Source organism: Garra rufa, chromosome 1, assembly GCF_049309525.1.
Source record: "Garra rufa chromosome 1, GarRuf1.0, whole genome shotgun sequence".
Taxonomy (NCBI): Eukaryota; Metazoa; Chordata; class Actinopteri; order Cypriniformes; family Cyprinidae; genus Garra; species Garra rufa.
In genome coordinates this window covers 66,537,906-66,553,647 of record NC_133361.1, presented here as the reverse complement: position 1 = coordinate 66,553,647, position 15,742 = coordinate 66,537,906, and the positions used below count along the sequence as shown (strand labels likewise).

General features: G+C 45.5%; 10 non-coding genes across 10 annotated transcripts; all 10 read left to right on the top strand.

Annotated features, from left to right (window-relative positions):
- The first annotated feature begins 1,678 nt into the window (after window positions 1–1,678).
- On the top strand, window positions 1,679–1,752 carry trnat-cgu (transfer RNA threonine (anticodon CGU)). Its single transcript has one exon. It is a non-coding gene; the product is annotated as a tRNA-Thr (tRNA).
- A 1,986-nt stretch (window positions 1,753–3,738) lies between these two features.
- On the top strand, window positions 3,739–3,812 carry trnat-ugu (transfer RNA threonine (anticodon UGU)). Its single transcript has one exon. It is a non-coding gene; the product is annotated as a tRNA-Thr (tRNA).
- Window positions 3,813–4,523: 711 nt separating this feature from the next.
- trnat-ugu (transfer RNA threonine (anticodon UGU)) lies at window positions 4,524–4,597 on the top strand. The gene has a single exon. It is a non-coding gene; the product is annotated as a tRNA-Thr (tRNA).
- A 543-nt stretch (window positions 4,598–5,140) lies between these two features.
- Window positions 5,141–5,214, top strand: trnat-agu (transfer RNA threonine (anticodon AGU)). The gene has a single exon. It is a non-coding gene; the product is annotated as a tRNA-Thr (tRNA).
- Window positions 5,215–5,415: 201 nt separating this feature from the next.
- On the top strand, window positions 5,416–5,505 carry trnar-ucu (transfer RNA arginine (anticodon UCU)). The gene is given in 2 exon segments: window positions 5,416–5,452; window positions 5,470–5,505. It is a non-coding gene; the product is annotated as a tRNA-Arg (tRNA).
- A 3,887-nt stretch (window positions 5,506–9,392) lies between these two features.
- On the top strand, window positions 9,393–9,466 carry trnat-cgu (transfer RNA threonine (anticodon CGU)). The gene has a single exon. It is a non-coding gene; the product is annotated as a tRNA-Thr (tRNA).
- Window positions 9,467–11,452: 1,986 nt separating this feature from the next.
- trnat-ugu (transfer RNA threonine (anticodon UGU)) lies at window positions 11,453–11,526 on the top strand. Its single transcript has one exon. It is a non-coding gene; the product is annotated as a tRNA-Thr (tRNA).
- A 711-nt stretch (window positions 11,527–12,237) lies between these two features.
- On the top strand, window positions 12,238–12,311 carry trnat-ugu (transfer RNA threonine (anticodon UGU)). The gene has a single exon. It is a non-coding gene; the product is annotated as a tRNA-Thr (tRNA).
- Window positions 12,312–12,857: 546 nt separating this feature from the next.
- trnat-agu (transfer RNA threonine (anticodon AGU)) lies at window positions 12,858–12,931 on the top strand. Its single transcript has one exon. It is a non-coding gene; the product is annotated as a tRNA-Thr (tRNA).
- A 434-nt stretch (window positions 12,932–13,365) lies between these two features.
- trnat-cgu (transfer RNA threonine (anticodon CGU)) lies at window positions 13,366–13,439 on the top strand. Its single transcript has one exon. It is a non-coding gene; the product is annotated as a tRNA-Thr (tRNA).
- Window positions 13,440–15,742: the final 2,303 nt, after the last annotated feature.

The window sequence follows — 15,742 nt, the reverse complement described above, 5'->3', positions numbered from 1 at the left end:
GTTACAGTAGAATTCACTGTTGTCAACACTGTTTACTTTATATGAATGGAATGTAAATAAATGCATGTACATATAGTAACTGAACATAACTGATCTTTTTTATTTGTCCATTCATATTGTTGATAAATTCAGGAGCATTTGTGTTGGATAAAATGCGAGTGTAAATGCAGTGTTGAGCACATGAATCACAGAGGTGACTTGAAACTTTTCTGGATGTTACAGGGACAGGACGTGATGGACAGCAGAGACAGGTGAAGGTGGACACGGTGGTCAGCTGCTTCATCAGAATAAAGCTGCAGAATTGGCACAGCTATGTTGAGATGGCAGTAGTTATTTACAGGCTGTGAACTCATGATTGTCAGAACAATTACTTTGAATAAAGCTTTGTTTTATGTGTCTTTGACTTGTATTTATTTAACATCAAGGTTACTTTTATTTATTCTTTTACAAATTTGTTCATGTTTCTTGTTGTCAGTTAATAAAATATAGCATTAATTCATTACTTGACTGAGAATTGAGATGTATTCAGATTGACTGCATAGTCATGAATATGTCATGCATATGGCGTATTAAAAAAATGCATGTAGTTCATTTTACTAAAAATATTAATTAGTGGTTAGCATTTATCAGTATTATTGTTCATAAGAGTTGGTGTTGTCTAGCAATGCATTCCGAGGTCATCTTTAATTTCTAAGTAATACTTAATTCTTTCGAGTGTAAAATCAAAAGTCTTCTCCAAAGATGTGATCTTCCAGCAGCTGATTGACGTCTCCTTTGTGCAGATATTACAAACATTGCAAACAAGGAGGGCAACGTACTAGGTAGGGTTGTCGTGATGCCATTGGGTGTTCTGTGCACCCGTCGCCTTTATTTTATTTTATTAGCACTGCAGAACTTATAAGTACATACAACCGCAGGAAAAGATAGTAGGCTGTTTTATCAGTAAAAAAATCATAATGACAGAAAAAAACTGTAAAGGGTTTGCGTACATGTGATTCTCTACACGTGAAAAAAATATTAAATATCTTTAAATTATCGTAATATTCATTTAATCATAATGCATTAAAATTGCATGTGTTGTTTTTTGTTATTTATAATCCTCGGGGATGAAACAAGAGAAATCCCACAATAAAAAGAGGAAAACAAAGGAGATTTTAAGCCAGTTTTGCGTGTGGATAAACAATTTTGCACATAAATAAATTAAAAACATATTCAAGTGGTTACGATTTTAGGTTTTCGTAATAAAAAATAACATCTTTAAGGATTAAACTGGGTTATAGCCTAAAAACGTACTACAAACATAAAGGTATCTGTTTCTTCTGGAAGACCACAAAATGAGAAATTTGATCAACATCATAATATATACAAATAGATAATATATGCAAATAGATTAATTAAACCCGTTGCTCATATCTTTTAAATTGTTGCTCTCGTTTTAACGTCGTAGATCACATGATAACGTCATCATTGCGGATCGCATTCATACTCAACGAGATTTGGCTGTAGAGTAGGTACTCTTTTAGCGCTTGTTAAGTACCTACTTATTGAAATTAAGTACCTACTCATTAAGTATGCGATTTCGGATGCAGCCACTCTCTTTTAAGCGTACCAGCACCTGGCCCGCCTCTGGATGTTTTGATCCTCTGAGTCACCCTCCCGACAGCCTTGCATGCGGTTTGGCGCCGTGGCTTAGTTGGTTAAAGCGCCTGTCTCGTAAACAGGAGATCCTGGGTTCAAATCCCAGCGGTGCCTTGGGCGGCTTTGCAGTCCAGCAAGCGCAAGCTTTTCCGAAAGCGACCCGGAAACAGGGATAGCTAGCGCAGCGAGTGGGTAATTTTGCAAATCGCCCAGACTCAGTTGTCGGCAAACGCCTTAAAGTTGTCCAGCGCACGGTCAGCCAACCCTTGGCCTCTTCTCTGGAAGCCTGGATCGTCTGAGTCGCCCTCCCGGAGGGCGAACGTGCTGCCAGGCTAGTCTAGTAAACAGGAGATCCTGCGTTCGAATCCCAGCGATGCCTTTGGTTGCGCGCCACAATACAGCCGAGCTCGTGCTTTACCGAAAAACGGACAGCGAATGGGGACACAGAGAAGCTCGAGGTAAGCGGGCGGTTTCTCTTGCAACACTACCCTCTCACCTGCTTTTGAAGGATAGCATCCCAGGCTAACTAGTCCAACCGAGGAGGCGCCGTGGCTTCGCCTGTCTTGTAAACAGCTGATCCTGGGTTCGAATCCCAGCGGTGCTTTTCCACCAGTGGCTGTCTCTGGCCTCACTGTTGGATGGGAGACCCCAACTACACTGCATATTTTTGAACCGTGCCTCAATTGTGCAAAGAACTGAGGATCTGTCTTTCTGCCCACACAGCGTGCCACTCGGCTGAGCTGGATGGGCACAAATCTGTAAGAAAAGCCCTCAGTGGCACAGCCTGGCATACCCACCAGACTCGTGCTTTTTGGAATTTTGTTAAGCCAGTACTAAGCCCATAATAAGAGTGTTGCCCTCGGACAGAAGAAACCATTTTGAGGCCTTCTGTTCTCAGCAAACATTGATAAAAAAAAAAGTCAATCATATTTAAAAGGTAGCAAAACATGCCCAAGAACCAATTTAGTGAGGTGTGGCAATCACTGTCTTGCATCAAGTGGAGGCAGCAGGACGTTCAAAGTGTTGATTCATGCATCCTCTGAGCCGCCCTCCCCATGCCTAACATGCGGGTTGGCGCCGTGGCTTAGTTGGTCAAAGCGCCTGACTAGTGAACAGGAGATTCTGGGTTCGAATCCCAGCGGTCCCTTGGGCTGAGCTCTAGTCCAGGAAGCGTACCCAAATTGTGCACAAACCTGCTTGCTCAGTGCACAGCTTGCCACTCAGCCAAGCTGGACGTGCTCTCTGGCGCAATGGATAGTGTGTTGAGCTTCTAGACTGCCAGATGAGGCCATTCAAAAGTTGTGGGTTCAAGTCCCATCAGATTTGTGCTTTTTGGAATTTTGTTAAGCCCATACTAAGGCCATAATAAGAGTGTTGCCCTCAGACAGCAGAAACCATTTTGAGGCCTCCTGTTCTCAGTGTACATTGATTTAAAAAAAAAATGTCAATCATATTTAAAAGGTAGCAAAACATGCCCAAGAACCAATTCAGTTAGGTATGGCAATCACTGTCTTGCATCAAGTGGAGGCAGCAGGACATTCAAAGTGTTGATTCATGCATCCTCTGTGCCGCCCTCCCCACCCCTTTACGTGCGGGGTGGCGCCTTGGCTTAGTTGGTTAAAGTGCCTGTCTTGTAAACAGAAGATCTTGGGATCAAATCCCAGCGGTGCCTTGGGAGGTTTTCCAGTCCAGCAAGCGCAAACTTTTCCAAAAGCGACCCGCAAACAGGGATAGCAAGGGCAGCGAGTGGGTAATTTTGCAAATCGCCCAGGCTCAGTTGTCGGCAAACGCCTTAAAGCTGTCCAGCGCACGGTCAGCCAACCCCTGGACTCTTCTCTGGAAGCCTGGATCGTCTGAGTCGCCCTCCCGGAGGGCGAACGTGCTGCCAGGCTAGTCTAGTAAACAGGAGATCCTGCGTTCGAATCCCAGCGATGCCTTTGGTTGCGCGCCACAATACAGCCGAGCTCGTGCTTTACCAAAAAACGGACGGCGAATGGGGACACAGAGAAGCTCGAGGTTAGCGGGCGGTTTCTCTTGCAACACTACCCTCTCACCTGCTTTTGAAGGATAGCATCCCAGGCTAACGGATCCAACCGAGGTGGCGCCGTGGCTTAGCTGGTCAAAGCGCCTGTCTTGTAAACAGGAGATCCTGGGTTCGAATCCCAGCGGTGCCTTTCCACCGGTGGCTGTCTCTGGCCTCACTGTTGGATGGGAGACCCCAACTACACTGTATATTTTTGAACCGTGCCTCAATTGTGCAAAGACCTGAGGACCTGTCTTTCTGCCCACACAGCGTGCCACTCGGCTGAGCTAGATGGGCACAAATCTGTAAGAAAAGCCCTCAGTGGCCCAGCCTGGCATATTGACCGGCTCTGTGGCGCAATGGATAGTGCATTGGACTTCTAGAATTCCAGATGAGGCCATTCAAAGGTTGTGGTTTTGAGTCTCACCAGAGTCACGCTTTTTGCCATTTTGTTAAGCCCATACTGCACAGTGTTGCCCTCGCACAGCAGAAACCATTTTGAGGCCTCCTGTTCTCAGCGTACATTGATTTAAAAAAAAGTCAATCATATTTAAAAGGTAACAAAACATGCCCAAGAACCAATTCATTGGCCTCTTCTCTGGAAGCCTGGATCGTCTGAGTCGCCCTCCCGGAGGGCGAACGTGCTGCCAGGCTAGTCTAGTAAACAGGAGATCCTGCGTTCGAATCCCAGCGATGCCTTTGGCTGCGCGCCACAATACAGCCGAGCTCATGCTTTACCAAAAAACGGACGGCGAATGGGGACACAGAGAAGCTCGAGGTTAGCGGGCGGTTTCTCTTGCAACACTACCCTCTCACCTGCTTTTGAAGGATAGCATCCCAGGCTAACGGATCCAACCGAGGTGGCGCCGTGGCTTAGCTGGTCAAAGCGCCTGTCTTGTAAACAGGAGATCCTGGGTTCGAATCCCAGCGGTGCCTTTCCACCGGTGGCTGTCTCTGGCCTCACTGTTGGATGGGAGACCCCAACTACACTGTATATTTTTGAACCGTGCCTCAATTGTGCAAAGACCTGAGGACCTGTCTTTCTGCCCACACAGCGTGCCACTCGGCTGAGCTGGATAGGCACAAATCTGTAAGAAAAGCCCTCAGTGGCCCAGCCTGGCATATTGACCGGCTCTGTGGCGCAATGGATAGTGCATTGGACTTCTAGAATTCCAGATGAGGCCATTCAAAGGTTGTGGTTTTGAGTCTCACCAGAGTCACGCTTTTTGCCATTTTGTTAAGCCCATACTGCACAGTGTTGCCCTCGCACAGCAGAAACCATTTTGAGGCCTCCTGTTCTCAGCGTACATTGATTAAAAAAAAAGTCAATCATATTTAAAAGGTAACAAAACATGCCCAAGAACCAATTCATTTTTGGTATGGCAATCACTGTCTTGCATCAAGTGGAGGCAGCAGGATGTTCGAAATGTTGATTCATGCATCCTCTGAGCCGCCCTCCCCACGCCTAACAAGAGGTGTGGCGCCGTGGCTTAGTTGGTTAAGGCGCCTGTCTAGTAAACAGGAGATCCTGGGTTCGAATCCCAGCGGAGCCTTGCAAACGACAGGTTGGATCTTTTTGCTCTCCCTTGGACCTGAGGCCCTTACAGTGCCTCTGCCTTTCAAACGACACCGCAATTGTGCAGAGACCCTAGGGTCTGTCCTTCCTGCAGAGAGAGCCTGCGCTCTCTTACCGTTGGACGGCCACAGACCCGAAAGGTCAACCTTCACGCGGCTCTGCTTGCTACCCCCTTATGGGCTCTGTGGCGCAATGGATAGCGCATTGGACTTCTAGACTGCCAGACGAGGCCATTCAAAGGTTGTGGGTTCGAGTCCCACCAGAGTCGTGGCTTTTGGCTTTCTAGTAACTCTCATACTGTGCAGTGTTGCCCTCAGGCAGTAGAAATTTGTAGACATTGGCTGCATCCGAAATCGCATACTTCCATACTATTTAGTAGGCAAAAAGCAGTAGGCGAAGAAAAAGTATGCATGAAATCTCAAACACCACCTTACCTACTATATAGTAGGCGAAATGGGTACGTGAGAAGAGTAACCACAAAAGAGTAAGCGAGAGATCCCCAGATGCCTACTGCGTCCCGCCCAGATTTCGAAGTGCCGATCGAGGGATACTTTTCTACTTTTCTATCCCAGAAGCCCACGGGAGATCAATACGTCATCATCGAACGTGATGGAGAACAGCAACGAGGGTGTTTCCAAAAGTGAGTAACCTTACGCTGTTCCTTGTGTCACAATCGCGTAGAACAAACTGTTAAATCGCTTAAGGTGTAACAGTATAGTATATTTGTGATTGTCCTGTAAAAACATGTTGTATATGTATAGCATACAGGGGAGATCCAGTAAACACACGTATATCTCCAAAGTGAATGTACATAAACCACATACATCTTAAAGATGATTGTTAAATGTCTATTTAATATGTGATAGGAAAAAGTTCGAAAAGAATTGCAGATGAGCACGTAATAGACATCTGAGTGTTGTGTGCTGTTACAGTAGAATTCACTGTTGTCAACACTGTTTATATGAATGGAATGTAAATAAATGCATGTACATATAGTAACTGAACATAACTGATCTTTTTTATTTGTCCATTCATATTGTTGATAAATTCAGGAGCATTTGTGTTGGATAAAATGCGAGTGTAAATGCAGTGTTGAGCACATGAATCACAGAGGTGACTTGAAACTTTTCTGGATGTTACAGGGACAGGACGTGATGGACAGCAGAGACAGGTGAAGGTGGACACGGTGGTCAGCTGCTTCATCAGAATAAAGCTGCAGAATTGGCACAGCTATGTTGAGATGGCAGTAGTTATTTACAGGCTGTGAACTCATGATTGTCAGAACAATTACTTTGAATAAAGCTTTGTTTTATGTGTCTTTGACTTGTATTTATTTAACATCAAGGTTACTTTTATTTATTCTTTTACAAATTTGTTCATGTTTCTTGTTGTCAGTTAATAAAATATAGCATTAATTCATTACTTGACTGAGAATTGAGATGTATTCAGATTGACTGCATAGTCATGAATATGTCATGCATATGGCGTATTAAAAAAATGCATGTAGTTCATTTTACTAAAAATATTAATTAGTGGTTAGCATTTATCAGTATTATTGTTCATAAGAGTTGGTGTTGTCTAGCAATGCATTCCGAGGTCATCTTTAATTTCTAAGTAATACTTAATTCTTTCGAGTGTAAAATCAAAAGTCTTCTCCAAAGATGTGATCTTCCAGCAGCTGATTGACGTCTCCTTTGTGCAGATATTACAAACATTGCAAACAAGGAGGGCAACGTACTAGGTAGGGTTGTCGTGATGCCATTGGGTGTTCTGTGCACCCGTCGCCTTTATTTTATTTTATTAGCACTGCAGAACTTATAAGTACATACAACCGCAGGAAAAGATAGTAGGCTGTTTTATCAGTAAAAAAATCATAATGACAGAAAAAAACTGTAAAGGGTTTGCGTACATGTGATTCTCTACACGTGAAAAAAATATTAAATATCTTTAAATTATCGTAATATTCATTTAATCATAATGCATTAAAATTGCATGTGTTGTTTTTTGTTATTTATAATCCTCGGGGATGAAACAAGAGAAATCCCACAATAAAAAGAGGAAAACAAAGGAGATTTTAAGCCAGTTTTGCGTGTGGATAAACAATTTTGCACATAAATAAATTAAAAACATATTCAAGTGGTTACGATTTTAGGTTTTCGTAATAAAAAATAACATCTTTAAGGATTAAACTGGGTTATAGCCTAAAAACGTACTACAAACATAAAGGTATCTGTTTCTTCTGGAAGACCACAAAATGAGAAATTTGATCAACATCATAATATATACAAATAGATAATATATGCAAATAGATTAATTAAACCCGTTGCTCATATATTTTAAATTGTTGCTCTCGTTTTAACGTCGTAGATCACATGATAACGTCATCATTGCGGATCGCATTCATACTCAACGAGATTTGGCTGTAGAGTAGGTACTCTTTTAGCGCTTGTTAAGTACTAGGGGTGGGAATCTTCAGGCACTTCACGATCCGATCCGATTCCGATTCTGGGAGTCACGATCCGATTCCAAAACGATTCTTGATCTACATTTTTTCCCCAATTAATTCTTCTGCTGTGCAAATACAACTTTACAATTTTAAAAACATGTAAAATTGCAGTTTCTATGCTTTTTGTTTATAGTTGGAATCTCTGTAAAAGTAGGTGTGTCAATCTTCACCGGTTTCAAGATTCAAGTTAATTACTGTTTTCATTAACAACTAAATATCACGATGAACACATTCTCAGTTTTCAATAGTACTGCACATGGCTACATTTTCATATTTGTTTTATATCAAATTTAATTTGGGCCAACTTTACTTTATTTTTTAAATTATGTAAGCAAGGTACTTTTTAAAACAATTACTTATTTAAAATAAGTTTTCTTCAGGTATCTGAAAGTTTACAGACAATAGTTTTTCTTTTTTCCTCAGCATTACTGCCATTTTATTATTACTGATGAGATCATAGACAGGCAGCTTTAACAGGCTGCATTCAAACTAATGCACAGCAGTGGCGAGAGGTGACACTTTTATTTACCAGGTATGCTGAGTGCTAAAACCACCAGTAATACCAAAAATAATAATATCTTTACATTATTTAGACACCAATAAAATCAGAGACCAAATCATATTTTAATATTTCCTCTTTTTCCTGTTTATTATTATTTTAAAAATATATATATACATTTTATATAGGCTATTTTTTTCTGTGGACTTTAAACTTTTGAATTGTTGAGAAATTATGAAAGTATACATATTATATATAATATACAAAAATACAATACATTTTTGGCAATCAGGATCTGGCAGCAACAGCGCGTTTTTCCGCTTGGGCGAGCGCTTCTCGGACAGCTTACCCCACGAATGAAATCACGCGCATGACAGAAAAACAGAATGCGCATCAATTCTGAGGAGTCAAGGAAGATGCGGAGAATCTGCTTGCCCAGAAGATTCAAATAAGGGATTCATTTATAAGCATGTTTATATTATTTAACACGTGAACGCATTCTCTCTGACAGCCTGAGTATGCAGGGCATTAGCAGCTTACTGTATATGGACGGAACGCCAATGATGCACAGATCTATTTCAATATATCAGATGTTTTGTCCTGCTCTGAAAACATAACTGACTGTATGTACAGTTTCGTTTGAAACTATTCCAAAATGCAAGTGCATTTAACCGCATCCGCAATCGAGCTTTAGGACGAACAAACACAAAGCGCACGTGAGTCTGTCAGTGCAACAGTTTCTTGCATTCCAGACGGCAGAAATGAACGCATATCTAAAGTAAAACACGACGGATGGAAGCACACTGTCAAGCATTATGCGCACGTGTCTCACAGTGCAAATTCTGTGCGCTGTAGCCAGCCGCGTCTCTAGCGCGCACACGTGCCATATGCAGAAAAAAAAAACAAGCTCAGAATCGATTCTGAAATATTAGGAATCGATTCAGAATCGTTGAAGAGAGAATCGCGATGCATCGATGCATCGATTTTTTCTCCCACCCCTATTAAGTACCTACTTATTGAAATTAAGTACCTACTCATTAAGTATGCGATTTCGGATGCAGCCACTCTCTTTTAAGCGTACCAGCACCTGGCCCGCCTCTGGATGTTTTGATCCTCTGAGTCACCCTCCCGACAGCCTTGCATGCGGTTTGGCGCCGTGGCTTAGTTGGTTAAAGCGCCTGTCTCGTAAACAGGAGATCCTGGGTTCAAATCCCAGCGGTGCCTTGGGCGGCTTTGCAGTCCAGCAAGCGCAAGCTTTTCCGAAAGCGACCCGGAAACAGGGATAGCTAGCGCAGCGAGTGGGTAATTTTGCAAATCGCCCAGACTCAGTTGTCGGCAAACGCCTTAAAGTTGTCCAGCGCACGGTCAGCCAACCCTTGGCCTCTTCTCTGGAAGCCTGGATCGTCTGAGTCGCCCTCCCGGAGGGCGAACGTGCTGCCAGGCTAGTCTAGTAAACAGGAGATCCTGCGTTCGAATCCCAGCGATGCCTTTGGTTGCGCGCCACAATACAGCCGAGCTCGTGCTTTACCGAAAAACGGACAGCGAATGGGGACACAGAGAAGCTCGAGGTAAGCGGGCGGTTTCTCTTGCAACACTACCCTCTCACCTGCTTTTGAAGGATAGCATCCCAGGCTAACTAGTCCAACCGAGGAGGCGCCGTGGCTTCGCCTGTCTTGTAAACAGCTGATCCTGGGTTCGAATCCCAGCGGTGCTTTTCCACCAGTGGCTGTCTCTGGCCTCACTGTTGGATGGGAGACCCCAACTACACTGCATATTTTTGAACCGTGCCTCAATTGTGCAAAGAACTGAGGATCTGTCTTTCTGCCCACACAGCGTGCCACTCGGCTGAGCTGGATGGGCACAAATCTGTAAGAAAAGCCCTCAGTGGCACAGCCTGGCATACCCACCAGACTCGTGCTTTTTGGAATTTTGTTAAGCCAGTACTAAGCCCATAATAAGAGTGTTGCCCTCGGACAGAAGAAACCATTTTGAGGCCTTCTGTTCTCAGCAAACATTGATAAAAAAAAAAGTCAATCATATTTAAAAGGTAGCAAAACATGCCCAAGAACCAATTTAGTGAGGTGTGGCAATCACTGTCTTGCATCAAGTGGAGGCAGCAGGACGTTCAAAGTGTTGATTCATGCATCCTCTGAGCCGCCCTCCCCATGCCTAACATGCGGGTTGGCGCCGTGGCTTAGTTGGTCAAAGCGCCTGACTAGTGAACAGGAGATTCTGGGTTCGAATCCCAGCGGTCCCTTGGGCTGAGCTCTAGTCCAGGAAGCGTACCCAAATTGTGCACAAACCTGCTTGCTCAGTGCACAGCTTGCCACTCAGCCAAGCTGGACGTGCTCTCTGGCGCAATGGATAGTGTGTTGGGCTTCTAGACTGCCAGATGAGGCCATTCAAAAGTTGTGGGTTCAAGTCCCATCAGATTTGTGCTTTTTGGAATTTTGTTAAGCCCATACTAAGGCCATAATAAGAGTGTTGCCCTCAGACAGCAGAAACCATTTTGAGGCCTCCTGTTCTCAGTGTACATTGATTTAAAAAAAAAATGTCAATCATATTTAAAAGGTAGCAAAACATGCCCAAGAACCAATTCAGTTAGGTATGGCAATCACTGTCTTGCATCAAGTGGAGGCAGCAGGACATTCAAAGTGTTGATTCATGCATCCTCTGTGCCGCCCTCCCCACCCCTTTACGTGCGGGGTGGCGCCTTGGCTTAGTTGGTTAAAGTGCCTGTCTTGTAAACAGAAGATCTTGGGATCAAATCCCAGCGGTGCCTTGGGAGGTTTTCCAGTCCAGCAAGCGCAAACTTTTCCAAAAGCGACCCGCAAACAGGGATAGCAAGGGCAGCGAGTGGGTAATTTTGCAAATCGCCCAGGCTCAGTTGTCGGCAAACGCCTTAAAGCTGTCCAGCGCACGGTCAGCCAACCCCTGGACTCTTCTCTGGAAGCCTGGATCGTCTGAGTCGCCCTCCCGGAGGGCGAACGTGCTGCCAGGCTAGTCTAGTAAACAGGAGATCCTGCGTTCGAATCCCAGCGATGCCTTTGGTTGCGCGCCACAATACAGCCGAGCTCGTGCTTTACCAAAAAACGGACGGCGAATGGGGACACAGAGAAGCTCGAGGTTAGCGGGCGGTTTCTCTTGCAACACTACCCTCTCACCTGCTTTTGAAGGATAGCATCCCAGGCTAACGGATCCAACCGAGGTGGCGCCGTGGCTTAGCTGGTCAAAGCGCCTGTCTTGTAAACAGGAGATCCTGGGTTCGAATCCCAGCGGTGCCTTTCCACCGGTGGCTGTCTCTGGCCTCACTGTTGGATGGGAGACCCCAACTACACTGTATATTTTTGAACCGTGCCTCAATTGTGCAAAGACCTGAGGACCTGTCTTTCTGCCCACACAGCGTGCCACTCGGCTGAGCTAGATGGGCACAAATCTGTAAGAAAAGCCCTCAGTGGCCCAGCCTGGCATATTGACCGGCTCTGTGGCGCAATGGATAGTGCATTGGACTTCTAGAATTCCAGATGAGGCCATTCAAAGGTTGTGGTTTTGAGTCTCACCAGAGTCACGCTTTTTGCCATTTTGTTAAGCCCATACTGCACAGTGTTGCCCTCGCACAGCAGAAACCATTTTGAGGCCTCCTGTTCTCAGCGTACATTGATTTAAAAAAAAGTCAATCATATTTAAAAGGTAACAAAACATGCCCAAGAACCAATTCATTGGCCTCTTCTCTGGAAGCCTGGATCGTCTGAGTCGCCCTCCCGGAGGGCGAACGTGCTGCCAGGCTAGTCTAGTAAACAGGAGATCCTGCGTTCGAATCCCAGCGATGCCTTTGGCTGCGCGCCACAATACAGCCGAGCTCATGCTTTACCAAAAAACGGACGGCGAATGGGGACACAGAGAAGCTCGAGGTTAGCGGGCGGTTTCTCTTGCAACACTACCCTCTCACCTGCTTTTGAAGGATAGCATCCCAGGCTAACGGATCCAACCGAGGTGGCGCCGTGGCTTAGCTGGTCAAAGCGCCTGTCTTGTAAACAGGAGATCCTGGGTTCGAATCCCAGCGGTGCCTTTCCACCGGTGGCTGTCTCTGGCCTCACTGTTGGATGGGAGACCCCAACTACACTGTATATTTTTGAACCGTGCCTCAATTGTGCAAAGACCTGAGGACCTGTCTTTCTGCCCACACAGCGTGCCACTCGGCTGAGCTGGATAGGCACAAATCTGTAAGAAAAGCCCTCAGTGGCACAGCCTGGCATACCCACCATACTCGTGCTTTTTGGAATTTTGTTAAGCCAGTACTAAGCCCATAATAAGAGTGTTGCCCTCGGACAGAAGAAACCAAGTCTCACCAGAGTCACGCTTTTTGCCATTTTGTTAAGCCCATACTGCACAGTGTTGCCCTCGCACAGCAGAAACCATTTTGAGGCCTCCTGTTCTCAGCGTACATTGATTAAAAAAAAAGTCAATCATATTTAAAAGGTAACAAAACATGCCCAAGAACCAATTCATTGAGGTATGGCAATCACTGTCTTGCATCAAGTGGAGGCAGCAGGATGTTCGAAGTGTTGATTCATGCATCCTCTGAGCCGCCCTCCCCACTCCTAAAAAGAGGAGTGGCGCCGTGGCTTAGTTGGTTAAAGCGCCTGTCTAGTAAACAGGAGATCCTGGGTTTGAATCCCAGCGGTGCCTTGCAAATGACAGGTTGGATCTTTTTGCTCTCCCTTGGACCTGAGGCCCTTACAGTGCCTCTGCCTTTCAAACGACACCGCAATTGTGCAGAGACCCTAGGGCCTGTCCTTCCTGCAGAGAGAGCCTGCGCTCTCTTACCGTTGGACGGCCACAGACCCGAAAGGTCAGCCTTCACGCGGCTCTGCTTGCTACCCCTTTATGGGCTCTGTGGCGCAATGGACTTCTAGACTGCCAGACGAGGCCATTCAAAGGTTGTGGGTTCGAGTCCCACTAGAGTCGTGGCTTTTGGCTTTCTAGTAACTCTCATACTGTGCAGTGTTGCCCTCAGGCAGTAGAAATTTGTAGACATTCTCTTTTAAGCGTACCAGCACCTGGCCCGCCTCTGGATGTTTTGATCCTCTGAGTGACCCTCCCGACAGCCTTGCATGCGGTTTGGCGCCGTGGCTTAGTTGGTTAAAGCGCCTGTATCGTAAATAGGAGATCCTGGGTTCAAATCCCAGCGGTGCCTTGGGCGGCTTTGCAGTCCAGCAAGCGCAAGCTTTTCCGAAAGCGACCCGGAAACAGGGATAGCTAGGGCAGCGAGTGGGTAATTTTGCAAATTGCCCAGACTCAGTTGTCGGCAAACGCCTTAAAGCTGTCCAGCGCACGGTCAGCCAACCCTTGGCCTCTTCTCTGGAAGCCTGGATCGTCTGAGTCGCCCTCCCGGAAGGCGAACGTGCTGCCAGGCTAGTCTAGTAAACAGGAGATCCTGCGTTCGAATCCCAGTGATGCCTTTGGTTGCGCGCCACAATACAGCCGAGCTCGTGCTTTACCAAAAAACGGACAGCGAATGGGGACACAGAGAAGCTCGAGGTAAGCGGGCGGTTTCTCTTGCAACACTACCCTCTCACCTGCAAACAGGGATAGCGAGTGGTTAATTTTGCAAACTAATCTGGAGAAGCAATCTTCAAAGAGAGCCAACAATCCCACGCTGACCTAACCCCCTCTCTTCGCCCCTCACTCTCACACCTCTCTCCCTAAAAGCCTTTGCTTAAGGAAAAACACATGTTATTAGGAATGCACCGATACCGATATCGGTATCTGGTATCGGCCTCGATACCACATTTTCTAAAGTACTTGTAGTCGTTAAAAGTCCTCCGATACCAGAGACCGATACCACGGTCTGAGAAGTGTCTATGTTTGAGCAGCGTGTAAGGGGCCCGCCCCCAGGCCCCGGTTGCAGCTCAGAGCGGGGAGAAGGCGAGGCGAGACATGTCAGTCGTGTGGAACTATTTCAAAGTGAATGAAGACGACAAAACAAAGGTGGACTGCAAATTGTGCTCAGCGAAATTGTCCAAAGGAGGCTCAAAAGGTAGCGCATTTAACACAAGTAATTTAATCAAGCACCTAAAATCCCAACACGACAACGAGTACAAAGAGTTTACCCATGCTTCTAAACCAATGCAACCCACGCTGCAGCAAACTCTTGCAAGACGAGAGAAAATGTCCAGAGACAATCCACGTGCTGTGAAAATAACACAGGCAATTATCGAGTACATTGCATTGAGTGACCAGCCACTCTCGGAGGTAGAAAATGTGGGATTCCTACGTCTCCTCCATGTTCTGGAGCCCAGATATGATGTCCCAAGCCGCCGCTACATGACTGACACGGAGCTGCCTAAACTACACGACTCCGTGAAAAAACATATCCACAGCCTACTGCAAGCCTCCTCTGCGTTTAGTTTCACCACGGATATTTGGACAAGCAGTGTTAGTCCCGTGTCGCTAATTAGCCTAACCTCCCAGTGGATAGACGAGAATTTCACGCCGCAATGAGCCATATTACATGCGAAACAATTCCGCGGCTCGCACACCAGCCAGGCTATAGCGCATGTGTTTGAGGAAATGCTCCAGACATGGGGTATACCTAAAACATCAGTACATGTTGTGCTTCGTGACAATGCCAAAAACATGATTAAAGCTATGAATGACGCAGGGCTCCCAAGTCTGCCGTGTGTCGCGCACACGCTCCAACTGGCTGTTCATGAGGGCTTATTAGCACAGAGGAGCATAGCTGATGCTATAGCAGTGGGGCGGAAAATAGTTGGGCATTTTAAACATTCAGCCTTAGCCTACTCCCGCCTCGAGGACATTCAGGGACAGCTCAACCAGCCAATAAAGAGACTGCAGCAGGACGTACAGACGCGCTGGAACAGCACGTATTACATGCTCCAGTCCCTCATTGAGCAAAAGCGAGTGCTGGGGGTGTTTGTGTCCGAGCATGAAGTCCCTGACTATCTCACCGCTCACCAATGGGCTCTTATGGAGAAGACTGTTGCCATCCTCGCCCCCTTTGAGGAACTAACTAAAAAAGTGAGCAGCTAAGACGCACTAGCCTCTGATGTCATCTCAGCTGTGCTAGTGAGACTTCTAAACAGAGAAACAGACGAGGACCACGGCGTCAAGACAATGAAAGCAACCTTACTGGCAGCTGTCAAGAAGCGCTTCAGTGACGTCAAGACCAACCCACTGTACTTCATCTCCACCATACTTGACCCAAGGTAAAGTCTGTGTGCTATAGGTATTCAATGATAAACTACAGTACTAAATGTAAGATTAATTTCCATCTGAAGTATTATATTATATTTTTGTAACTAAAATACACACATCCAAATGTATGCAATATATAATATGAAATATATTTCCCTTATTATTACCAGAAAGCCAAATGGCTGGCATTTGTGACAGTGGTTTAGGGGAAACTAAAATCAGTCCTATTTTTCCACATATTAATACATTCATGAATTTTGTTTAGGTATAAAGATCGCTTCT